Below are 25,863 nucleotides of genomic sequence, written 5' to 3'. Positions count from 1 at the left end.
TTCTTCCCCCCCAAAGACTTAAAATAATAAGAGGAGTATGGCGAGGCGCGGTGATCGCGACAGATGTTTCACGTACTCCTGCCCCTCTGGCGAGGTAGCCTTCCTCGCTGGCCTGCCGAGGAGAAGGGAGGAGGAGGAGGGACCTCCATCGGTCCGCTCCCTACTCGCGTCTGACCGGTGTTGTATGAACCCCTTCAGCGTCTGACATGAAGTTTGAAAGTCATTCTATTCACCCTGTTGCCTGTCATATTCACTGTAAATAATTCATTACAGCCAGGGGGTTAGTGAGAGGCCAAGTGACTTTAACGCAGGTGAATGGTGTTCGCTTATTAATAAATACAGAAGACTGTGCCCCACCGGCTATGTCTCCGAGATGCCGGTCGTGGCGATACGCCAGGACTGTAATGATTTTGGTAATGAGAACTATTATTTGGCGAATGCCGCGCGGTAGTGGCGTATGTCGTTAATTGGGAGGGGTGACAGGTCGTCTCGAGATAATGGGCTTTCAACTGAAAAAACAAACACGAGCCGCCGGGCTCGTGGCGCACCCGCGCTCTGGTACATGTGCACGAGCCGTGTGAAATTACTGCCATAACACTCTTGCTGGCCGGATTCTCTGTCTCCTCTCTGAGATTTGCATTTTACTGACCCCTTCATTTTAATAAGGCCTGATAAACGACCACGAGCGCAGCCGTAAATGAAAACTAGTGTTGTGTCCGCAAAAAGTTTTTTTTGTGTGTTTCCTGAAAACCCCGAGGAGAACCTCCTGGTCCTGAAAGGGCTCTTTTCTTCTTGCAATTCTTTGCACGTATTTAGCGCCTTTCATGTCAAATGATCTCAAATCGCTTGATCTACGGAGCGGCAGCCTCCGAAGAATCTCACCTCATCACTATTGATCAGGGCAAGTTTCTCCACCGGAATGTTTCCGTGTAAAGCACTTTTATAAAGCGCCGTGACGTCCCTTGTTCTCTTTGTCTTAAAGACACAGACTTTCTTCCCCCCCGTTCAAAAGCACACCTGCCTCAAAATGGACGTCCCGAGAGTGCACCTCAGAGGTGTGTGCTGGTCATCCGTGCAGCAGACGGGACGTGCTCTCGGCGGCAAAGCTGCTCCGAAGCAGCGCGGTCGTCTCCCTGCTGTCGCGGAGTTTTGGAGTCCGCTGGCTCTCCGGGCTGGGGGGAGGGGGAGGAGGAGTGTGAAGAAGGAGCTGCGGGAGAGGTGCAGAGGCAGGGCCTGGCCGTGGGCTCTCGGCCCTCTCGATGGGACCGTCCTGCATTGCAGGATGAGCATCAGTAATTGCAAGAGCCTGCGATGTTCAGGGACAGGCCCTGTCACTGCACACTGGCCCGGCTCCAGGCTGCAGCCCCGCTGACCAGAACGGCAGTAACGCCGGTCTGATCGACAAACGTTTGACTTTTTTAATAGCATGTGGTTGAGTAGAAAATCTCAGTGTTGTGTAAACAGAAGGTGGGTGGGAGGAGGTCAGGTCGATGACGTAGAATTCATACCCTTATGTAAAAAATCAGTCAGCGCAGTATGTGTTTTCCTATGATAGGTACATAGATATATTACCAGGAAAGGTTTCACATGTCTTGAGGCCCCTCAGCCCATTTAGGCTGTAACTGGCACAAAAGGGTAGAAAGACTGCGCTGATCAGACTCACGTTTGTTCCAGTCTAATGTGCTGATTTAAGGGCATCTGTGAAACTGCTGGACTGGGAGCCTTCAGGACCAAGGCTGACCTGACTGGTCCTTGTGTGAGAAACCATTGTCAGGTCTAGGTTATGTTCTTGTGCTTGGAGCAAATTTCTGCAAATAGATGCCCTGATACATTTTTTGTTTATGTTGCCTTTTTTTCTCTACTGGTGCAAAATGTCCTAAGAACAGGGATACTTGGAGAATAGCTTGTAGTTGTATTAATTACAGTCACACGACTCTTGACAGGCATGCGGTCATCACGATTTATTTCTGTGTCTTTTTTTACTTCCTCTTGCTTCTGGTAACTGGGCATCCTGGATACTTCATTCTCAAACTCTGTCGCCCGTCTTGGCCTAGCGGACAATAGGTGTGGGGCTGGACCCTGTCCTTCGAGCGTGGACAGGGGAAGACCTGGTCCGTCCAGGCAGCGGTTGGACACTAAGTCAAGCGTCCAAGTCTTCTGGCGAGTCTCCTCTTACGGAATCCGTCTGCCATACCGGAGAGCAAGCCTCAGAAACGCACTTTGAATAATTGGAGCTAAATATCCCAGCTAGACCCGAGAGCAGCTCTGTGACATTGAAACCAGCGCTGTGGTATCACTCTTGATGATATTAAATGATATCAGAGCCGGGAGTCCATTGACAGTCGTAGATCAAGGCACAGCGTCTTTGTGCCGGAGCAGCCCTGAGGTTCGAATCTGAAGCCCTGCCGTGTTGAAATGAGCAGCCGTGACTTGTGGAGATGCCGTGTCCTGCTGTGCCCCCGTGAGGTGAGAACTGGGGCGCGCTGAGCGGAGAGCGAGCAGCGGGGCAGCGCGAGAGAGAGGCAGGCCAGGCGCTCTGGGAGAGAGGGGCAGGAGAGCTGGACGAGGTGCAGAGGAAGGTGACCTTGCCTTTCCAGCAGGGTTACCCGTAGGGAGTGAAGTCCAGTTCGGTTTCTGCTGTGCAGCCGCTCCGGGCTTTCCCAGGCGCCGTGCGCTGCTGACATTTGCATGGAGGGTCACGCTGCGTGCTTGATATTTCACAATTGCTGCCTTATTTTGAATAAATCAACATAGACAAATGTGGAAAAGCCATGGAAAAGGCTGACAGAAATTTAGGACGAATTGTTAAACCTGCGTAAACTAAATCAAGTGTAGATCTCATGTAGACTGTTGTGCACAGTTTTGGTCACCACTTTACAAAACATATATTGCTGCTCTGGAATCAGTAGAGAGAGGAGCAGGTGGATACACTCCAGGGCTGAAGGGAACATCCTGCGCCCGCAGCCAGAGACAGGCAGGACAGAGAAGACTGTGACTCAAACACTCAAATTCCTTCTTCTTTACCATCAGCAGTCAGAGGAATGTGAACCAGGGAAGCAGGAAGGACAGGGCTGTGTTTGAAAGTGAGAGCAGGAAACTCTTCTTTACCCAAAGGGGTGCAGGGGTATGAAACAAGCCACCAACGTGTCTCTGTAATCTTTCTTATGTTCCTATGGAGCAAAGAACTATTTTCTCTGTTTTGTCCAGCAGTCTTTCTGTCTCTCTCTCGGTGTGACTTTAGAATTAAAAATGAAAGAAGATGTAATGAAACACCTGACAGTCAACAGCACTCCTGGCTGAGTGGCATGGTGGCGGTTTCTGCTGCTGTATCTGCATCATCTCTTCAGGAAGCAGGGTCCCAGCGGGCTGTCTGGCTGGCTTATGGGCACTTTTATCCAGCAAACAGGATACAGGAGCCGGGTTAATGAGGTGTCTTGCCAAAGACAGCAGGCATCCTTCAGTTACCCCGGAGTACTAAATCCAGTGGCCGGGACGCGTATTCTTGCAGTGAAGACTGATTGACGTCCGGGCTCTGTGGAATTCTGTTAATCATGCGTGTGGCTTGTATTTCCTGAGCTGGAAAGGATCCTCCTGGTTCCAATCAATGGAACTGATAATTGCAAATGAAAAGTCCTTTCCATCATAAGGTTATAGCAAATTGATCTCCTTTCTTTTTTTTTTAAGCATGTTTTTTAAGCTTTGCCTTTACTTAAAATGCTTGTAATTTGTCGAGTTTGTTGACTTGCTGACAGGAATGCACTGTAATTGCTGGCCTAGGCTTTTTCATGTCACTTGAAAAAACATTGTCCTTCATTTTATCAGCATATGTATCACTACAGAGACCTATTTTGCTAATGATCTCCAGGCTCAATACCTCCTGAGGAGCTCGGCCAGAGTGAAAATGTAAGGGTGTGCAGTTTCAGCTTGTCAGCATTTACTGGCAAGTGAGAAACCCTTGTGTGTGTTTTTTGGACTTTTCAGTGTGTTTTATATGAAATAGAATAAAAAGTGCTAATGCACTGCTTTGGAGGACAAGTTAGTAGGCAGTTTACATGGTCTTGAAATACAAAACACACCGTTCCTTTATGAGATGGTGCCCTCGGTTACAGACTGGAAAATGAGGAGCTGCGCTGCACTCACAAAGCATTCCTGTGGGTTTGAAGTCCTGCAGCCGAGACAAGCAGACGTTACTACGCTGAACTGCTTCTCGGGTGCAACTCTGTCTCCGCTGCACTGCTCTTGAAGAGAACATGAGAACTTAAGACTGGCCCCTTCTTGAAAGCAGCCAGGGTGTTACGGGCTTCGGCAAGCTGGGTATCTTGCTCCCATCCCTCACAACTCTTTGTGTAGGGTAGTGCCTTCTGTTCTCAGTTTTACCTCCCCACTTGTGTCCTGTGGTTCGTGTTTTGCTGTTGTTTCCGAAGTCGTCTCATGCCTTGGCTTTGTCAGCGTCTTTAAAGATTTGAAACCAGTTATTTTTGGTTACAGACTAAAGAGATCCCGTTCCTTTGGCCTGTTAGTGCACTACATTTCTTTATGCTGTGGAATATATTTGGCTGCTCTCCTCTGGCCTGGTTCCAGATCAGAAGACATATTTCTATCACATGGTAAATAAAACTGTGGACCGTATTCTAAATGAATTCTTACTAGTGCAGTTTTAACAAGACATCCCTTTGAAATGCATGATCTAGCATTTTGTTTGGTCTTGTTTGTTTTTGCTTCCCCACCTTTTATATAACTTGTTAATTGTCAACATAAAATAAACTGTAAGTCGTTTTCAGAAGTAGCTGCGCCCAGCTCAGTGTCTCCCATCTTGTTTACAATTGTCTTCTGCTCCCTCTGTGCCATATTCTGTGCTTGTCTGCATTAATCACCACCTGCCAGTTCTGATTTTTGTCCACATTCTTTGGATTTTGCTTAGCAGCTCCTACATTATTTTCTTATCATCTGCAACCATGAGTAGTTTTACCAGCTAGACAAGAAACAGGAGATTGTTGAAAGAAATGAGGAAGAGCAGTGGTGTCTCTGCGGTGCTCCCTCAATAACAACACTCCTGTGTGAGCACTTCCCCCTTATCTGTCCTTTCTGTCTGACCAGGTGACCAGTTTTCAAACACCAGTCAAGCATTTTCTTGAATGCCTGCCACCTGCAAATTAAGAACTTTACATGAAATATTAACTTCATTAAAAGCCTACTGAACATCTAAATATAACACAATATCCTGCACTTTGTATCTATAGCAGCTGTTACTTATTCTGGAACTCTGACATTAATGTAGTTTCAGCGGGGTCTAGCTTTTATTCCAAAGATGACCTTCCAGTTAACTCTAATTACCATTTCCAAAACCTTACATGTTAAAGGCTAGTGAGTCTATAATTATTCAGTTCAGTTTTGTCATCCTGTTAATAGCATTCCAGTCAGTTGGTATCGGCAATGTTCAAGGACTGCTGGAAGAGTTTTATTAATGACCTATAAACAATATCTCATCTCCTACTGTAACATCATAAGTATTCCACCCGTAACACTCCGGCTTCTTCTACGCAAGTCTAGATGAATACAGGACTTGACACATATTGTTGGCTTCTTCCCTGGTTAAGAGCTGATGCCTCCTTAAAGCTTTACGCTCTTGAAAGTCTGTGTGTGAGTCTGCTCTTACACAATCCTCTCTTCTGCGCTCCACCCTTAATAATCGTGCCACTGTGGGTTATATTGGTGTGCCCACCCTTCCTTTGCAAACTTTGAGATGCCCTGTGATGTGGTGCTTTCTAACGTCTCTATCTTGTCCGCTTGGAGATCTGCCTCTTTTTAGCATGGCGAGGCATTGACACAGGCAGCTGTGCTGATTTCTTCGGAAGAAGAGAGCAGCAGAACCAGAGAGCACCAGTGGAAACCGTGTGGCCGTGTCATTGAGTCGAATAGCCTCCTCTCGCTCGTAACCTTTCTGATGCTCTCAGAGCTGTGAAACGGCAGCTGTGTCTCTGCTGGACAGGGTCTAGCTACAGTAGGAAAGGGTATCAGACCTCCTGCACTTGGCCAGCTGAAGGACACAGCCTGTCAATGAAACAGGTTGGACTTGTACCATCATTAACCCAGTGGAAAAAGCAGCTGGGAGCGGTTCGCTTCTAACTGTAAACACCCGAAGAGCAAAATTTCCTCCCTGAAACTTGTAGCCTTTTCTTTTTTTGGAGGGAGTGACAAAATGAAAGGTGAATGACCCAGCAGAATAATGTACTGGGCAAGGTTTCTTTTTAAAGTGTTTTAAGAATAACGGAAGTGGAAATGGCAGGATCTGGAGTCTGAGAAATATCCTCTTTGAAGAGCCTCACTTGTTTTAGTCACATTGCAGCTACAGTTTCGTGAGAAATCTCTCAGCCTCTGCCTTCCAAACTGGTGTTTCATTTTTTCAACTGAAAAGAGTCAAAGCTGCTTGCTGGTGAAAGAGGTTCTGGGGCTCTGACGAATGTAGGAGTATGAGAAAGATTACAAGCAAGACGAGCCATTTTGCCCATCCAGCCAGCTGGGAGTTAGCAGTTGTTGATCCGAGGGCCTCGGCCAGCTGTGTCTGAGAGAACCACATGGCTGGGTATCTTGTTCCACACTCCCAAGATTTTAAGTGTAAAAAGCACGTTTTGTTCTTGGAATGCAGTTCCTTCTAGTTATCTCTATACACGCTTCTCTGTTGACTCTTGAATAATAAGCTGATTGAGTAATTAAACATCTCATCTGTTGCACGAGGTGTTTTTAAAAGTAAGAGGACCAGGTCAGCCTGTTGACACTTTGAGACAGAAATGGACAGATAAAAGTAGCAGCAGTTTTGACTGAAATTAATGTTTGAATTGAAAACCTTCCCAAACTGGTCAAGGTACCTTTATGGCAATATTGTAAAATGTTGCAATTTATGCAATTTGTGCAATTTAATGAAATAAAAAGGTTCAAAGAGATTAGATGTTTTTTAGACACTTCACAGTTATCAGATACAGAGCACTAATCAGTCACTAATCGAAGTGATGTAAGGAAGAGTAATCTCTCATGTATTGTTGTTAAATCCCTACAGTCTGAAAATTCCCCCTGGACTCACTTGATTCCAAAAATGGGATTGTGTGAGTGGGGGATTTGACTTAAATTTTGAAAACACTTTAGCAAGAGGGAAGTGAGTTCATAATTTATTATCTAAACAAAAACTGTGCAAAACAAAAGCGCACACAATTCTGTAGAGAGGTCTAGAGTAATAGGGATGAATTCATCTTCTGAGTCACAGCTCAGCCGGGAATTTATATGTGAAAATCGTTGCAGTTTCACTGAAGTCATTAATTTTCTTCTCCTGATGCCTGACTCCTCACTCCACTGTCTTTCACTGAAGCATGAAATGGGGAAACAAGAGCATCTCTCCCCCTGTCCCGTGCCAGGGAGAGGTCACTGGGATTCTCACGGGGCCGCTGTGGTGCGAGGGCACAGCCTGCCGCCCTGGCCGCAGTGATCGGCCCTTTCCTCCCCTCTGTCGCGGTTGTCGTCGAGCGGCGATGAGACGCAGCGGGCCGTGTACACAGAGAGTGAGTGGTGTTGATGAGGGCAGGTGGTAAACACTCTGACTGCGCTGCTCGAGCCGTGGAGCCGGGAGTGAGCCACTGCAGACCAAAGCCCCTCAATCTGAACGTCTGGGGCACAGTGTGGTTCGGGCCCCAGGCTCTCTTTAATTGCTGTGAAACAATTAAACCTCTGAAAGGTGAAACCTCTTACTTCCTTTGTTCAGTTTGCTTAAGATGAGACATTTCAGATCTAAACTGAAATGAGCTGAGAGCAAAGGACTTTGATTTTCTCATGTTGTTGGGTTCTTTTAAAATAGTAGATTTTGTGCTCCGTTTCATCAGCTTAGACTTTTTTACATATTATGTGTTCACTGTGATACATTTATTTAGACTGTGCTGGCATTGTTGGTGTCAGAGCATTGCGGCAGAAAAAAACACTCTAAACTAATAATAGCTAGCAACCTAAATTAAGAGAGGGAAGACTTAATTAGCTTGGGGTAGTATATTACGTGTATTTTTATGCAACACTAAATTTCCTCCCCTGCTCGCTTCTTAGCAGGCAGTCCTGAGCAGTCTTTTCAAAGCTGCTAACTGAAGTATTGAGTCAAGGTTGCGAACAACTGTCTGGTCCCTTATTTGCGGTTGGATTGGCTGTGCGTGTCCTTTTTATTGTGCATACCAAGGCTTACTGGAGACCGGGCACTTTTCGGGCATATGTAATCTGGACACCTACAGGAGCAGCAATGCTGTGATTTTGTGTTTTAAGGAAACCACAGTAAACCATTTGCAGTCCAGTCTTTGGACACCTGGAACAAAAAGACTCCATGGAGCCCTCGAGCACTGCTGTCAATAGAGGTGACTGTTGTGCGATCTCCTGGGATCCCTCTGTGCTGAATGGAAATGCCCAAGACCTCTTCCCTACACATCCTCGCTCGTGCAGGTGGCTGGGCCCTCCTGTCACTTTCTCCTCTGCCTGTCTGCAGTGCCGTGCAGAATTTGTTCCCACACGTTCTGAAATAGCAGGGTGAAGCGTGCCTAACAGCTTTCTCCCAGGTATAATTGCGCTGATGAAGGGGTGAGCAGATAACAATTTGTGACAGCACCAATCCATGGCCAACAGTGTCTAGACTTTAATCACTCCCCGCTGCCGTAAGGAAGGAAAGGTGGAAAATGCGAAAAGGTTCCGGATTTCTGCTGCTTTTCTTTGTTTCATTTTCTTCCACAAGAGAATTCCCTTCCCTGCTGCCTGTGGGCCTGGCCCGGCTCCTCTCTCTGTTTCATGCGGTACAGACCCGGCTGGTGAAAACAAGAGCACTTTTCCCATCCCACTGAGAAGGTAACTCTTAAAAAAACCCTCGGCTTCTGCTTTCAGCAAGGGTGAACCGTCACACAGCGCGAGCCGAGACCTGTTTCTTCATTTCTCGACCCTTGGACAGAGGATGACTTTGGCTTTTGTGATGTAAGAGGACACTTGATTGAAAACGACACACAGTTCCAGGTAAGCATGCCAGGGCCTGGATTAAAAACGTGATGTCGTGCTCCTAAAACTTTGACCCTGTTGACGGAGCGACCACTCAGGGCTCCTGATCCCAGGACTGTGATGGGATTCTTGCAGGTTCCGCGTGGTGCATGCTGACAGGCAGGAGATTAACATGCAGATGAGGACTAAACTGAGGGCTTGTGCTGTGCAGGAAATACAGCAGAAAGTTTCTAGGATTTATAAAATCGGAGAATTGGGCAAAAGTGATAGCTTAATATGGATGACAGTACAAGTTTAATACAGATACTGTACAGTTTTCAAAACTGCTTTTTGGAGCTACAAGCTGTAGCTGTGTAGTAGCTGTCCCTGGGCAGGTGGGAGATATAAACTAAACCGAGATGGCACAGTATACCCACTACACAGACAGATACAGGTAGATACGTAATAATGAACTGGACAGAAATTATTTTAAAAATAAAGTTGGTAAAGCTGCATTCAAGATAACACTTTTGCCTTTGCTTTCAGCAGACTCTTCATTTAGAAAAATGCAGTTCTAATCATGAGAAGATATTTCCAAAACCCTGTACCCTGAACCGAGATTGCGACTTAATATTTTGCTATATGTGAGATATGGTGTTTGTTCCTGTTTTTTTTGTTGGGTGTGAAAACATGAGTATTGATGAACTCGTATCTTTAAGATTTAAAGCCACAAAAACTCAAACATTAGCTAGAAGAAACCAGTAGAGGATTTGTGTTATCTGGTACTTCTTTGTAAATTTGTAGAAGATTGACATATAAGGCCAAGAGCTTGCAGCAGCAGACCTGCTAGAAAATAAACAGACTCTGTAGTGGCATGCAGACACACACACAGTCCCACATATCGAGCTCTGCCAGAAACAGAGAAGCCTGTTCACCGGGACACACTCCCCCAGTCTGCAGCTTTTGAGAAATATCACAATCACTCCTGGCCACACACACAGCTGTGAAGAAACTGTGATATTTCTAGTTGATCCCATTGTGGGGGGTTTGGAGGGAGGAGTGGAGGGCACAGCTACTTTGTGTATTGTTGGCAAGAAACCTCCTAAACCCATGGTTGTGATCATGATGCTCAACAGCATGTTCTTTATATGAGCAGCAAATGCAACAAACCCCAAGCAGAACGGAGCAGACCCCAACACACCCACGGTGACTCTGTAAGATGTCTAAAGCAGCCCTCAGCTGCACTTCCTGACCTTTCTTTTGCCAGCAAATGGCACAACTGGGATTAAAGTCTCAACACACTTCTTCCTGTTACGCAGTTTCTCGCTTGCTCTGCATCCTGTTGGATGACACTCTTCTTTAACCATTCCCTTGTTGCTGCCAGTGACGTTACTCTTGTTCTTTCTAACGAGCTGCTCGCTCTTGGCTACAGCAGCCCTGCCGGATCAGACGACCTTTCCTTGGCCTCGGCCGACGGCCTCTGGAGGACCTTCTCGAGATAGAGATTTGCGCGAGTCGGCGCGGCTTCAGGGTGGGTTTTGAATCTGAACCTGGCAGCCTGGCCAGGCTCCCGGGAAATCTGAAGAAATTATGATTGGGGAATTTGGCATTCTGAACGAACGTTTCAGAAGAAATAGCCTACGGAAGTTATTTGGTGGCTTATCTGTCACAGCCAGTCAGGAGCTATTTAACCACTGCTTAATAAACTGGGAAACAGAAAACAAAGTTCACAGGTGGCAACTAGAGGTAAGAACGTTTAAAACTTGAGAACAAGAGGCATTTCTTTACCCAAAGGGTTGTGGGAGAATGGAACAGGATACACAGTCATGTTGTAGCAGTCAGTTCCCTGGCTTCATTCAAGAAAGATGAGATCCTCAAAACAATTAGCTACTATTAGCCTTGTTTCATTCGTCAGCTTTCTAGCGTTTTTTACCAGGGTATTCTTGCAGTAATACTTAAGAAATGAGGGATTTTTAATCACGGGCCTTACTTCTTATTTCTGTTGCTGCTGATGTCATGCAAGCAATAGTTAGAGCCAAACTAGAGGAATATTTGCACAAGAATAGAGATGGCCCATGTGGATCTAGGAAAGGATGGTCTTGTTTACCTGACTGGATTTCTTTGCGCCAGCAGTTCAAAGCAGGAGAAGCAAGACGTTTTAATTTCATGTCACATGCTTCGGAGTGTTTAGATTTCCAGGATGAGATTCATACGCTTCCTCGTGAATAAACTGTAGAAAGCTTAAAAGCTGCAGGAATCCACTTATGTATATAATGTATATACATGGATAGGAAACTGCTGTAATGAATATGAAATATCAGATTGTATGGGATATAACCTTTAGCTGCACCAGTATGAGGGCTCATGTAGACTGGAGATCTGACTTATGCCTATTGCTCTTCATGCTGTGGCTAAGGATCTGCACCTGTGGCTGGAAGGTTGCCAGTTCAAATCCCGCGGCCGGCAGAGGAATCCTACTCCGTCGGGCCCCTGAGCAAGGCCCTTAACCCCAACTGCTCCAGGGGCACTGTATAAATGGCTGACCCTGCGCTCTGACCCCAAGTTTCTCTCCCTGTCTGTGTGTCTCATGGAGAGCAAGCTGGGGTCTGCAAGAAATTGTATAGAGCTAATAAAGTGATCTTTTGATCTAGATCAATCATTTAGTTTCTTGTACATCCCACAGACAAGTTGAAATTGCAGACAGTGCAAAATAAAAGGGAGTAGAAAATACAGAAGTGATGGGTGAGTGATCCATACAGGAATGATGAACACGCTGTACAGATCACGTGCTCATTCTGCGCAGCAGGAAGCGTCGCATGAAAGGGATCTGGGTGTTTATGTAGATTCTTCCATGTCCTCCTCCAGACAATGCAGGGAACCAATAAAATAGCAGAGTGCTGGTGTAAATATTGAAAAGTATGGACTAATTCATGGGAAGTCATGCTTAAGCTTAACAATGCCTTAGTAAGACCGCATTTAGAATATGACATTCAGATTTGGCCAGCACACAAATAGCCTTCGAAAGAGTTCAACAACAAAGATTCCTGGTATGGGGGAATTGTCGTAGGCATAGACATATGACAAGGGACTCAGTCTCTTCAGTCTGGAACAAATGGGATTGAGAGGAGATTTTTGAGGAGTAAAGATTTGGGCAGCACAGGAGGCTATTATATAAACTAAATGGAAATTTAGGATGGAGAATAGGAAAGGCTTCTTTCTGTGTTTCTAGAATATGAGGAAAGGCACAAACTCTGGGCTCATCCACAACAGCTGGTAAGAGATGTTGTTTCCTCTAATTTTGGTTTAATTCTTCAGCACCAAGATGTTTTATATACAGAGACCCCAGATTTCAAGAGGGAGGAATTGGGATGTTGTTTCTTGTATTAATTATGGATTAACAAACACAGACCACAGCCATGTAAGCCCTAAAGCCTCAATTTTGTAATTTCCTCCAAAGGCGGAGCATTATTTTTTAATTCCTAGTCTTGCTACTGTTCTCAAAATTGCATTTGTTTGACATGAAAGCTTCAACAAGAAAGTGACTGAGGTTCGCTATGGGCTGGTGATTTAGCAACTACAGTATAATATTCTTAAACGCTTGCTTACGGAAGACACTTTCACCTCCATGGGACCAGAAAATGGCCCCAGAAATGATGCTAATTTATACAAATCTGACACCGAAAGCTGTGATTGAGCGTCACTGATTGCTTGTTACGTATTGTGCAATATGCAGTATTGTGTAAAACTTCCCCTGTCCCGTATATATGGTATTTTTTATGTCTCATGATCTTATTTCTAGGAGTAAGTGTAAGAAATGCTCTGTGCAGACATGCGTATGTAACGTATTCAGCCCTATGTTTCTCCATTACAAAGGACACAAAAAAGGTTTAGCTGTCCTGACTGAAAAACAGGTCCTTTGTAATCCCACAAATCTTATCTGGAAAATTCTGCTTGTTTGCTTTAAGTCCCTTGAATTTTTTAAACCAAATACAGGGAGTTTTAACAGTGGGCAGAAAAAAATCTATTCTGATAGTGGCGGACGAGATGACAGGATTTTTTGTTAAGCTTTGTGAGTAGCGCACATATAATAGATAGTCCAAAAGGAGGAGCTGCACAGGCGGGAGAGCTGCAGTACAGTGAAACACACTTGGTGGTAAAAATAACTAATTCTAATACACATGCAAATAACTGAGCCTGAAAATGTATGGTTGGTGAACAGACTTAAGTGATCTACACATAATTAGATATAAAGTGCCCGACTGAATACCTCATTCTGAGTGACTCATCATGTATATATAGATGAACCAAAACCTTCTCTGCTGAATTTTAAAAAGCTCTTCAGGTACTGTATAATTGGAGCAAAGCCTCTCAACTTTTAAACCTGAACATTGTCTCACGTGTTTTATGCAATCTGGAGAGCTACCTTTTTGAAATCTTTTGTTCTTAATCTCTCTGAGCTCAGCTCAGGTTTTCAAAATACCTCCAAGTCACATAGCTGTTGACTGTAGAGGTTCTCGGGCCGTTCTAAATAATGGAAGAGCTCTAGAAAGGTTACAAACAGGAGGAGTTGTTGGCTCATCGAGCCTGTTCAGTAATCAGCAGCTAATTGATCCCAGGATCTCATCCAGCCATTTTGCCAAAGAAGGCACATGGCTGAGTAGCTTGTTCCATACCCCCACAACACTTTGTGTCAAGAAATGCCTCCTGTTCTCAGATTTAATTGCAGGATTAATAACTAAGGAATGATTTGAGTAGTCTTTAGAGGATGTGCGTGTGTACGTTACAGAAAATGTCAAGGTGCAATCCAAAACTTGATATTTAATTGTACCTCAATCCCAAAGATTAGACAAAAAGACTGTCTTGCTCATGGATGGAGAAGACTTTGGGGTTTTGACATATACTGTTCCAGGCGCATTGTGCAAATAGTGGATATATTATCTATTATAATACATGAAGATGAAGAACACCTGAAGAAGGCTCCACGGCCGAAACGTTGTGTTCTCTTTCTTCTTTTTTTCAGCATGGAATAAACCTCTTACTTGTTCCTTATTATCTATTATGTTAATATTCAGTGGTTTGGGTACATTACATGCAGGAGCAGCTGTGAGACCGAGAGATTTGGAGCAGTTAATAGAATGTGACTCACATGAGGAAGAATAATGAAGAAGTCCCTCTCGCACATAAACTGGCTTGAGCTCTTCTCCACAGTGCAGGACTGTTTCTTGCAGGTGTGAAATTGGGGTTTGGGGTAAGCAGTGCTGGCAGAGGTCGCACCAGCACCCAGTCAAATCCTTAAAATAACTCTTGACCTCAAGCCTAGCCAAGCTGTCCACTTCTTATTGTGCTGCGCTGCTGTATTAATGGCATAAATATTAGCCTTAAGCATGAGCATTTGCACCGGGCCCTGCACAAGCTAGATCTTGCTGTATGTGCTCCGTTTTGTGCTTGGTGTTTCACTCGCATGGTTTGCTCTGTATATGCATGAATGCAGGTGTGCATGGGTCTGAAGGTGATCTTTGAAATACGATGAGGTGTTGACATTGCCTTGTTTGTAGTTCTATCAATAGAAGCCCGCCAGTTAAAAGCACCTATGAACAAGGTGCAGTTATTGTAGTGGAACTAAAAGCTGTTTAAATACACAGCTTATATACAGCGGATGTGGCTCTTAAATATATTGCAAACACGTGCTTTATGCTCATCGTATGTTAATGTGAAAAAACCTCAGTAAGTGCCATGTTTTTCACAGGAAGGATCTGGTAAGAGGTGTAAACCACAATTTTGCAAAACAAAGAACAGTACCATGCTCTGAGACTGCCCTGTAAGCTCGGGCCGACAGTCCTGCACCTGCAAGTGCGGGAAGACATGATGGCAAAAAAAATTCGATTAGGCAAATCCCTGAGCCTCTCTCCCAGCACTGTGCCAGCTGAAGCAGAAAAAGAAAACAGCTTATACCACTTGGAGTGGCAACTGGGTGTTAACAAGCAAGACTTTCTACAGGCAGCGTGCCTTTGTATAACCCCAGCACATCCGATATCTTGAAGGAAGGGGTCAGAATTCTGTATCATTGGGATCGCAAACCGGATGAGAGGTTATCCAGATGTTCTGTGCTAGCTGGGGTAGTCATTTGATCTTTTCTGGAAACGCTGGAGCAAGGCAGCTTATTGAGGCCAAGATGTAGAAGTCCTCGTGTTGAAGACTAAAAGTCATCTTATTGAAAAGAACAACAGTGATATCCAAAATACAGTTTCTTGTCTAATCACGTGTTCATTAAGTTCAATAACCTGCCTCAGTCAGTGGAAGGACAAAGTTTTTTTTAAGAGTAGTAACATAGAAGAGACAGGAGTGTTTTGTGTACCTGAAGCATGTAAGATGAATACATCTCCATGACTTGAAAGTTTCCTATCAGTTCGTCTTAGGGAAATGATTTTATGTGTAAGACATTGACGCAGCTCTTCCAACAGCTGTTCTTGACAGGGCAGTTCGTTCTCCAGGGATTAGAGGATTTCCAGTGTGATGCCCATCCATAAGAAGGGCGACAAAACTAAACCAAATAAACAGAACTATGAGACTGACTTCTATTGCATGTAAGGCTTTGGAAACAATTATCAAAACCAAACAATATAATGTATTTAGATTTCAGATGGCTTTTCAAATTACTGGCAGTAGGCATTTCAGGAAATGTGTCTTTGATTTGCAGATCGGTTAAGTAAAAACAATGGACTACAGATAAGGGATAGATAATCAGGTTCGGGTGATGTCATTAGTTCAGTATCACAGGGATCTATATTTGGACAGTGACTGTTTTCAGTGTCTATTGGCATGAAATCTCTGTATTGCGCATATATATTTAACCTGCCTGTGGTAGGCTGATCACAAGCCAGATCTAGGACGTTTCTACAGGAATGTTTCTAATGTTTCTGAGTAATAACGAACCTGCGTGTTTGAACATCCGTTTTCCTACAAAGTGCACTGTAGTACTATAAGGTAGAGGGCTGAGAGAACCTGGGCGGTGTTCAGTAAGTTATGCGCATCAGCGGGGAGAATCCTGGTCTGAGACATGACCCAGGCTTGAACCTGCAGCACCTGGATCAAAGAGCTCAGCCTGCTCTCCGGGTGCCACTCAGCAGGCCTGTTCTAGGCTTTAAAACTGCACTTGGCAAAAAGAATGACATTGAATAATGGATTGAAATGTGTTCCATGTGCTCCCTCCCCACGCTGGGTGACTGAATGAGCTACGGGGCTGGGTTTAACATGGGGTTGTGATCAATCTAAAGCTCAGCACGGCTTCCTTCATAATCACCCTTGTTAAGAGTTCAAGGTACATCGGTACCGAATTCGGGCAGCCTAGGCACAGTCTTGAGGCAGATCTCTCGAGTCCCACTGTCTATTTTACACTCTCCGACTTGAACCCACAGTGTCAGGAATCTGTTGTTTATAGCTGTGTGCTGCTAATAGGAAGGAGATAATGGGAGCTTTATCGCATCCTATGCAGGGCTCCCAGCTGCTGCAGAGGCCTGTCGGGGCTTGGCAGCGCTTCAGAAAGCTCCTCAAAGGGAGTTCAACAGCTTTCGTTATCGAGAACATTTCCCCAGGGCTAGCATGTATCCCCAACTTTGGAACACTCTGAGGCACGGCACAACAGGGGGACCCACAAAAAGGATCCCAGAGGAAAACCGAACTAGAACAGGACTTAAAATTGTATTGGAGTTCGTGTGGCCTTTCAGTGATGTGGAACTGGAAATGAGATGTTTGTGAGTCTGTTTTCCAAGAAGATTAACAGGCTCAAGTCGCACTTGAATCCATCCCCTAGACAGGATTTCTCCTTCGGGTATCTGGATTCAGCCGCTTTTCCGCAAAGTGAGGGAAAATGCCATAACTCTAATGTTGTTCTTTATGCTCTCAGAGACTCGACTCTTTTGTTTCTGCAGCTGTGGAACTGCTTTGAAACTCTTGTGGAACTCGTGTGTTACACAAAACCCAGTGATATTGACTGGCTGTGACCTATGACCTATGCCGCAGTGGTTCTCAAACTGTGGTACGCGTACCGGCAGTGGTACGTGGAGTGCCGCCAGGTGGTACGCCAAATGACCCTAGAACTGTGTCGTGTGCGCTGAAAAATCGGGACGGGTTTTCATATTTTGTATTTTAATACGTGTCGAATACGCAGCCTACGTACTATGATACAGTGCGCGCTAATACTTCAGTGGACACAAGAGATACTCTGTAATTCTATATCACTCTATAGGAATGCGTGCTATGGATGCAAATGACCAATTGTATTTAAAAAAAGCTACTGTATCTCCAGCAAATAGGGAGAAAGGAGAATGTGCGTGATTTTGGAACAATGCCAACGTTGTAAACACAGGAATGCATAGAAATACGTGCTACGAACGCAGGTAATCTTGTGAGCACACGAAAGCGTGATAACAGAAAACTCTTTAAGAACTGTTCTAATTTGAGAAAAATACACCGAGCGTCTCTGTGTTTCGCTCCCATGCGCATTAAATAAAAACTTTAAATAAATACGGAAATAAAAACGGAAACGCAGAAAAATGTAAGCTTGCGTATTGCTAAAGCAGGTAAGCTACACTATTTTTGAAGAACCTTATTTACCGTTGGCAAAAGAGCTGACACGTATTATGTGTAGAGAAAAAGCTGCTAAACAGCTCGACCTGCTGCCCCCCTCCCCCTGAAAGACACAGTCATTCATAGAATTATTGAAATGAAGGATTATATCAAAAGTACACTGATAGAGCGCGTTAAGATGAGCAGATGTTTTTCACTGCAATTAGATAAGTCTGTAGTCGATTTGGTCAATTTGCTCGTTTACGTTAGATACGAGTTTGAGGGTATGTCCCATGAAGACTTCCTGTTCTGTAAACCGCTACCAACAGGAACTACAAGAGAGCACATATTTCAGCTTCTGAATGAATTTATCGAAGAGAATGGCCTCGACTGGATCAAATGCGTCTGAGTTTGTACAGACGGTGCTAGAGCAATGACAAGCCGACATAACGGTGTAGTTGCACGAATTAGAGAGGTTGCTCCAGAAATTAATGTACGCATTACAACATCCACCGCGAGACCTTTGCCGTCAAGAAAATGCCTGACGATTTAATATCTGTTAGACTCTGTTGTGAATTGTATCAAGGCTCGAAAAGTAATTCACATCTGCTTTGCTCATCTAAACAGGCTCACCCCTCTCACTGAAATGGTGCTTTTTTATTAGTTGTTGTTAATTTTTTTTTTCTGTAAAACACTTTGAGAAGCCACCTTTAAAGGCGCTATATGAAATAAAGTTTATTATTATAATATTTATTATATGTATGTGTGAGTGTGTGTGCAGGTGCGCTTATGTTGGTCAATGAGAATTTCTGGGGTTCCTATGAGATGATGACTTGTAGGTGGTACTTGGATGCTTTGGTTGGATCAGGGGTGGTACTTGGTCCAAAAAGTTTGAGAACCACTGACCTAGGGCATCTATTTTGTTTCTGTCCTGAGTCCAAATTCAGTGTGTGATCCCAGCAGTGCAACAGCATTCCTCAGGAGCTCGAGGAGCCTCAGCATTCCTCACGACTGTGGCCCCAGACACATAATACTGTGGTGCTGGCTTCCCCGTCCCTGATGTACTTGCACAGTCTGGTGGGTCTGTACACACAGCCTCTGTCCTATAAAATGCACTGTGAACCTTCTTCTGCATGTATTGAATTTAAGAGTATAAGAACAGGTCAAATGACCTTTTCTCATTTGCATCTGTCTCATTTGGTAGTTAGTAGCTACTTGATCTGAGAAAGGAATGCTTCTGTGGCACTTCTGCAAGACCAGCTCCCACTGCTTTGCAGTAACATTAAGCTCTTTGGAGCGGAGCAGTGAACACCTGCTTGTATTGTTTCAGAAAGGAACTTGCAGCCTCCGCGTCTTTTAAAAATAGACCTGCACCTTGATCTTGTCCTTTACATGTCTTCTCGTGCACGTGCTGCTCTGGTATCCACAAGGATGATAGTGTGACTGATTCAGTAGCAACAGGAATGTGCGGCTGCTGGAAATATTCTTTCATGAGTTATTGCTACCAGGGTCTCAGAGTTGTACAACGGGAAATAAAATGAAAAATTAGATTTTCATGCCTTTGCTCACTTCTCTCTGTCTCAATTACACACGTAGGATTTGTCTTCATTTGCAGAATTAAGATGCTTCTGACATCTTTCTCGCTGCCATCTCTCCTCTCACACATTTAATGGCTAATTACCCGGTGAGTGAACCCCATTAATATAGTGCTGTGGATGGGGTGCTCTCTCCAGCAGGTGCCACACTCCTCATCCACATTCCTCCTCCTCTGTGGTTTCCTGGGCAACGGGTCTCCCGGCAGCATCAGACCAAAACAGCTTTTAGTTTAGTTTAGGTGCTTCTTGGTAGCAATCCACAGTGTCGTTTGTGTTTCTATTCCGGGACAATTATCTGTAGAAGCAGCAAGGAGAGGAGAGACTCCCCAGGAGTAATGGGGTGCATGTCATGCAAGAGGGGGAAGCAAATTGTAAACTGTATAGATGTCTCCATTTACGGGCATAAACAAACAAAGACATCTTCAAGTATTTGTTTGTTTTAACAGCTCAGGATTTTAAATAATTTAGTGTCTCTGTACTTCTCTGTAATCTGCTCCAAATGGTGTTTATCCCAGTCGTTTTTTCCCTCCATAAATCATTCCGTAATGTTCTTTATTTTTGGTTTGTTTCAAGTATTTAGTTTTTTATTTACCAAGAACTCTTTTAAGGCCAGTGTGGAGCCGTTAAGTATGATCCCAGGCAATATTCTGTGGGAAACGTAATTAGTGGAATCCCTGCATATGGGGCAATTTGACATTTTATTGGTGACTAAAAATAAGTTTGTTGGGAAAGTTCCATCGTTTCTCCGGGGGTGTTTCGCGGGAAGCTGTGTGGTGTAGGTGTTACAGCAGAACACATAACAGGTTGCAGACGACAGGAGGAATCCCACCCAGAATTTGAGGGCACATGGTTAGGCCCAGGAACCCCAGTACCAGCCCTGGGGATCCCCACACCTGCTGGCTTTCATTCCACCCGTTATTTAACCGAATCCTTAATTGACCTACATCCTTGGAACCTTTACAATTGTTTGTTTTTTTTTTGCTCAAAAGCTGACAAATCTTTGGTCTCCCAAAGGATCTTGGAAGACGCTTACGAAATGCAGTAGTTACAAGGCAACCTGCAATGTTTTGGAGCTGAAAATAATTAAAGAGTTCTAATTAATCCTGTTATTGGGTCACCTCTACCACTGACTCACAGTGATGTTTTCTTCCACACTGCCTATGCTGACTTGTATTTCAGTGGTATGTTATTTAGCCTTGTTGTTGCTGCTGCTGTTCTGTGTTTAGGTGTCTCCTTAATGTCTTTGTATTGGACCACACATGCAAATAAGCATTGCCTTGCACCTGTGCATCTGACAAATAAACTGAACTTAATTCGAGGTGCAGTAAAAGAGAGCTCACCTGAAAAGGAAGCCAGCAGACGTTGGGGGTCCCCAGGACCACGTTTGGGAATGCCAGGTTAGGCCTGTAGAAATATTCAGATATCCCTCGAGCTCTTCCTTTATTTTCAGGAGGTGCCCTTGCGAGCATTAGAACGCAGGCTTGGGAGGAAGAGCCCCTCCAGGCTCTGAGCAGGCTGGTGCGGTGTCCTGTGCCACAGGTGAAGCCCCCTGGCGAGGGCCCTGGGAGCCTCTGGAGGTATAGATTTCATTTCATTGCACTTCCTACACGTGTGTCCCGGGATTGTCCCACGCCGACTCCTGCTGCCCGAGATGCCAGACTCCCACGCCCTGCAGGGTACTGCGACCCAGCAAAGATTATTCTGCATGGAAAAGAATTTCCGGCAACGTAGTTCTGCGTCTGCAAGGAAGACTAAATAACACTTCTGGGGCTCAGGGGATGTTTCTTCTGCTTGTTTCAGCTTGAGCTTAATGTATCGGCTGTTGTTGAGCAGAAGTATCGGTGTGATGCGTCGGCGAATGATTTTTAACCTGATTTGAACTTCTGACGAACAGTAGACCTGTCAAATCCAGCAGCCATCAGATGTTTCTAAGTGATCTCCACGAGGCCCTGCTGCGCTTGTGCCATTTCTGCTTTGAGTCCCAAGGGGAGTCACTAAGATCCCAACACTGAGATCCCCAGTGCAGTCCCTCTCCTTGACCGGACCTTGGTGACCTCATGAGACTCAGGGTTTGGCTAAGTAAGATGGTCTGCTTTGCAGATGCTGCAGCCTAGAGGTTCAGAAATAAGTGCATCAACCACGTCAGTACTCTCCGCAGGATTAGAAAGTACTGCAGAGTCAGCAGCTAGTTTCCCTCTTGCACTGTTGTTGCAAATGTCAACCTACTGCTTGAGCATCTGTGTCAGGGCCTGCATGATGCACAAGGCTGAGCTACCGGATAACAATGCGTTTGTAACAATGCGATGGGGACCTAGTGTAGTGTAGCATGGCTGCAGAGTGGTGGCTTCTCATGCGATGGTCCATGCAGTGAGCTCAGAACAGACAGCTTGGTTGCCTTTGAAGTTCAGATGCTCCCAGAAGCTTCAACACAGACACGTCACATCAAGGAGAAAGCAGGCAGTCTCATGGTATTCCCTGCCTTTTCACAGCTGTTAAAAGAAAAAAAATGACATAAATATTGAACTTTCCATGAAGCTTCCATGCAGCCAGCTTTCTAAAAGAAAGGCAAAAGTGGAGCTTCTAGAAGTGTTGGGAGCCATATTATTACCGTTATCATCTCATTTGATTAAAAGATTGTGATGTTTAAGGCAGGCTGCAGGCACAATGGCTGTTGCCCAGTTCCTGTACTCTGTGACCCTCCAGATAAAACCTGTGTTTGAACAGCACGTCATCCAGGGCTCCTCTTCCCACGACAAATGTGCATTTTATTTATTCCCCCAGCGGTCTGTTCCTGTTATTATTGTGATTTTTATTTGCTTTTGGCTTTCTGCAAAAATGTTCCCCGATGATAAAAGCTGCAGACGAAATCGCCATGCAGATTAGCCAGGCTGACATGCCAATGTACACAAACCCAGTGCCTCACAGCAAACATCTAAACCCCTTGATCTCTCTGCCTTTCTGTCCACCAGTCCTAGAAATTAAACTCACTTTCGCAACATGTCCAAGTCCTCTGCACTCGTCAACCACGTTTCAGGTGAGATGACTGTAAAGCATCAAAGACAAAAAGGAAGCCAGCACTACCAGCATGCTGGGCAGCTCTTTTTCCCAGTTTTAATCTCACGGGTGCTTTTAACACAGAGATCAGTGTTGACCCTCATGGCGAAGCAGAAAATCCCTGAGGAACTGTTTCTACCTCGTCTGGGTGCTCTGGACTGTTGTATTCGAGTGGCTAGTGTTTCATTCTGGCTGACTGGTGGTTGTTAAATTTTTAATTTAATAGCGGTCTTCCCTCCTCTTTTACTTTCTCTCTTCCTATGTCTTATCTGCTCCACCCCTTCTTGTGCCTGTGTCTTTGTTGGGAATGGGACAGACTAACTACTGTATTTTAGTAAAGAAACAGGACAAAAGAGATTTGGAAGCAGAGTGAGAGAGCAGGCTGTCTTCGTCAGCGGTTTCCTGTGCGTTGGGCGGGCTCAGGCCTGGTGCATTTCTCTGGTGTTCACCTTGAAAGAAATCTGACAGAGAAGACTTTCACGCAAAGAACAGCTAAGAGCTCCGGGCCAAGCGGAAGAAACGGGATCTGAACTTAAGCTACCAGTAACCCTCAGGACTGGTAACTGGTGTGTGGGTCTGTTTCTGTGGGAGACGTACATGTCCTGGTGCCAGTAAGGCTTCCAGTAACTGCTGGTTTGAAGAGCAGGGGGATTTGATCCCAGGCTTCAGCTAGAGAGCATCCTCGTCCACTTGGGCTCCCTGGAGGACATGGCAGGCCAGCTGCTCAGGCTCGGAAGACGTCATTAAGAAAGCAGCCAAGGGCAGAGAGGAGGCGAAGCAGCGCAGAGCTGGGAAAGCTCCTGGCTACAGGAAGCAGAGGGGACGTGGAGCCAGTAATAACTCCAGAGTTTCTCCGCTGCCATTCTCCTGCCCTGGCGCTGCTCGGCACTGCCCAGCCGCCCCCTCTCACACCTACACCCGGCCACCCCCCTGTGCATCAGAACACAACCCCCAGACGCCAGCCCCCGCACCCGCTAGGGGGTCCGGGCGTGAGGTCAGGGGTCAGTGAGCCACAGGCCGCAGGGTGACGCTGCTGCAGCAGACCCAGCAGGGCTGAGTCTCGGCGGCGGGAGGAGAAGCTGGTGCCTCGATCGGCCTCCTCCCACCTGTGAAAGATGCAGGAAAAAGCTCCTGTCCGGCGTCATCCCGGTTATGGAAGAGGAGCTCATTTCCAGCCATCCTGTCCCTCATTCTTTTTTCCGCCGGACTCAGTGGTGAGAATTATCGTTCTCCTCTGTTCACCACGTGTTTTTTTGGAGGAGCGGTTTCCAAAGGAATACCCCTTGTCCCGTTTGAATCTGACTGCTTTCAGTTACATGTGGTCACTGTTTCCAGTGTGGTGGGATGGATCTTCCCCGCAGGCTCTGATAACGGTTCTCCCTAAATCTCTAAACAAAATCCTGAGGCACTCGGGGTCTGTAGCTCCAGATCCCTTAGAATAATGCATTAGTTATTGTCTTTTTGGGGATATTATTGTGATTTATTTTGAATATCATGACTAAGTGGTATGTAACTGCATTGCTTCCACAACACTGTTGAGTCAAGAAGGGCCTTACATTTGCCAAAGTATTGGCTTTTAAGTCATTCCATGGATATCCTCGAGTAAAAAATCCTTTGTATTGATTTTAAAAGCTTTTTATGTGTGGCAAACGGGGCTTGTCCTGGGAACTAATGGATCTTGCAGTTTTAATGAAGTCTGGTGCTATTTTGAAAGATTACTTAGTGTTTGCATGGGTGCCTGGACCTGTTGTTCAGGAGGATTCAGGAGCTCTGTTTTCAAGCTCCTCCTGAATGAGCTCTGCTGTTATCTGAAACTAGAACACACTCTTATGCAGTATCTGCTGCAGGAACTCCTTAGGTGATCTTATGCAGCAAACTGTGACGCAATACTACAGTTGTTGATCTCTGATTGTTAACAGCAAAACAGTCTTTCCTGCAACAGGCTGCTTGCTTTCTGCTGTATGTGTGTGTGTGAGTGCTTTCTGAGTTGAACTCAAATTAGCTGTTTTTGGAAGGAAGCAAAATTAGCGGGAGAACTAGAGAGGACAATGGAACAAGTAAAGGGTTATTCCATGCTGATAAGAGAAGAGAAACTCAAGCCAGTCCTGCCCCAGAACCTCCTGTCGATTCCTCAGCGCCATGCTCCTTGAAGGCCTTGGGCATTGGAGCCGTGTGCAGAGATGGCCTGCACTGTCAGGAGTAACACCTGTGATATCACTACTGTGACACTAGATGCTACGTGTCACTAGTGTGCATCCTGGTTCTGCGTGCCTTGCACCAGTCAGTGTCCACATTGGTTTTCAGTAAGGGCCGCTGGAGAAGACGGCAATCCCCGAGGCAGTTTTTAAGTGCTATCAGATACTCCTGCAACTGTTTGTTAATGTGCACGTAGTATGTTTTATAGACGTAAACCTCAAATTTATACAGTTCTCTGGCAGAACTGGTATGGAACGATCTTGATGTGATGTACGAAGCTGATGACAGAACGTTAAAAATGGACATTCACCATGTTTTTCTGCACACTCATTTTTTTTCTGCCGTTTCATGTTTTTCAAACGAGTCGGTCATCTGTTTCAGGTGGAGCCTGCTTGGACTTTCCCCTGGTGCTCTCTTACCGGATTGCTTAGGAACAAGTAATAGGTTTATTCCTGCTGAAAAGAGAAGAAAGAAAACGTGATGTTTTGGCTGGGCAGCCTTCTTCAGGTGTGAGGAAGATAGGGCAGTCATACTGTATTGCTTGCTGTGCAGGCAGGGCTGCTGTGAGTTCACGGCCGTTGAGTGTTAATATTGTGCTGGTGGGAGTGAGTGCTTGTTCCAGGCACGGGAAGCCTGGTAATGATATTATCGAGTCATCGTTATAAACAATACATTTCTATCAGGGCATCAGGAATAGCTCTGACATTTTCTTCTATCTCGCTGCTGATCTGTCCCATGTGTTGTGTTGAAGGAACTACCGGGGCCAGTTTTATTGACTACTTTGAAAGTTTTTAAAACCTCAAAACAAGAGTTTTCTTAGTTGTGGTTTATCGAAATTGAAAGGGTTAAGTTCCTGTGTAAGACATTTGCTAAAGACCTGTACTGAGTCTTGTTGCACTTCTCTGGGTGTTCTCTGCTGTGTACTTTTTGATAATGCAGAGAAATCCCGAAGCTCAGCTGCTGTTCATCTCAGTCTCTGAACGGTCACCACTGCTCCTGGCTTCTCCGTGACTCTGCAATTGTACTGTACTCCATTGAGTACTGTACTGTACTGTACTGACTGTACTATACTCCATTGAGTACTGTACTGTACTGACTGTACTATACTCCATTGAGTACTGTACTGTCTGTACTATACTCTGTTGAGTTCTTATTGACTACTATACTCCATTGAGTCTAAATTTTCAACTGAAACAATTTTCACATACTGTCTCTCTCCAAAGTCTCACAGTGTTTTAAACATAATTGCATTTGAACATTCAATTAAAGAAAGTTCAAGGACAGACAGGCCAGGGTAACTGAATCTCTTTAGTCTCCAAGGGACAGTTGAGGGCCAAGTGGAAACTATGAAAGCATGCATGGGGACTGAAACCAGGAAGCACTTATTTCATTTGAATTAAATTGATTGAAGGGTTAAGTAAGATTACAGACCTCTTGTTCCCATGTGGATCCAGTTACTGCTTCCATA

At 45.1% G+C, this 25,863-nt stretch overlaps 1 protein-coding gene across 12 annotated transcripts in view; it reads left to right on the top strand.

Moving 5' to 3' along the window:
* The window catches only part of gpr4 (G protein-coupled receptor 4), a 33,908-nt gene that overhangs the window by 645 nt on the left and 7,400 nt on the right, over positions 1-25,863 (top strand). For 3 of the 12 annotated variants that reach the window (XM_088627391.1, XM_088627390.1, XM_088627388.1), the window contains 3 exons: positions 8,899-9,024; positions 10,418-10,516; positions 20,596-20,722. The exons of 2 other annotated variants lie outside the window; for them this stretch is intronic. The gene's annotated coding sequence lies outside the window, so the exon portion shown is untranslated. Of the gene's footprint in view, positions 1-8,898; positions 9,025-10,026; positions 10,517-10,543; positions 10,732-20,595; positions 20,723-25,863 lie in introns of those variants that run through there. 7 more of the 12 variants (XM_088627395.1, XM_088627389.1, XM_088627396.1 and 4 more) reach the window with 5 other exon arrangements.

Source organism: Lepisosteus platostomus, chromosome 4 (genome assembly GCF_059453375.1).
Source record: "Lepisosteus platostomus isolate fLepPlt1 chromosome 4, fLepPlt1.hap1, whole genome shotgun sequence".
Lineage (NCBI taxonomy): Eukaryota > Metazoa > Chordata > Actinopteri > Semionotiformes > Lepisosteidae > Lepisosteus > Lepisosteus platostomus.
The sequence above is the reverse complement of the archived record's forward strand: the minus strand, read 5'-3'. Positions and strand labels throughout refer to the sequence as shown.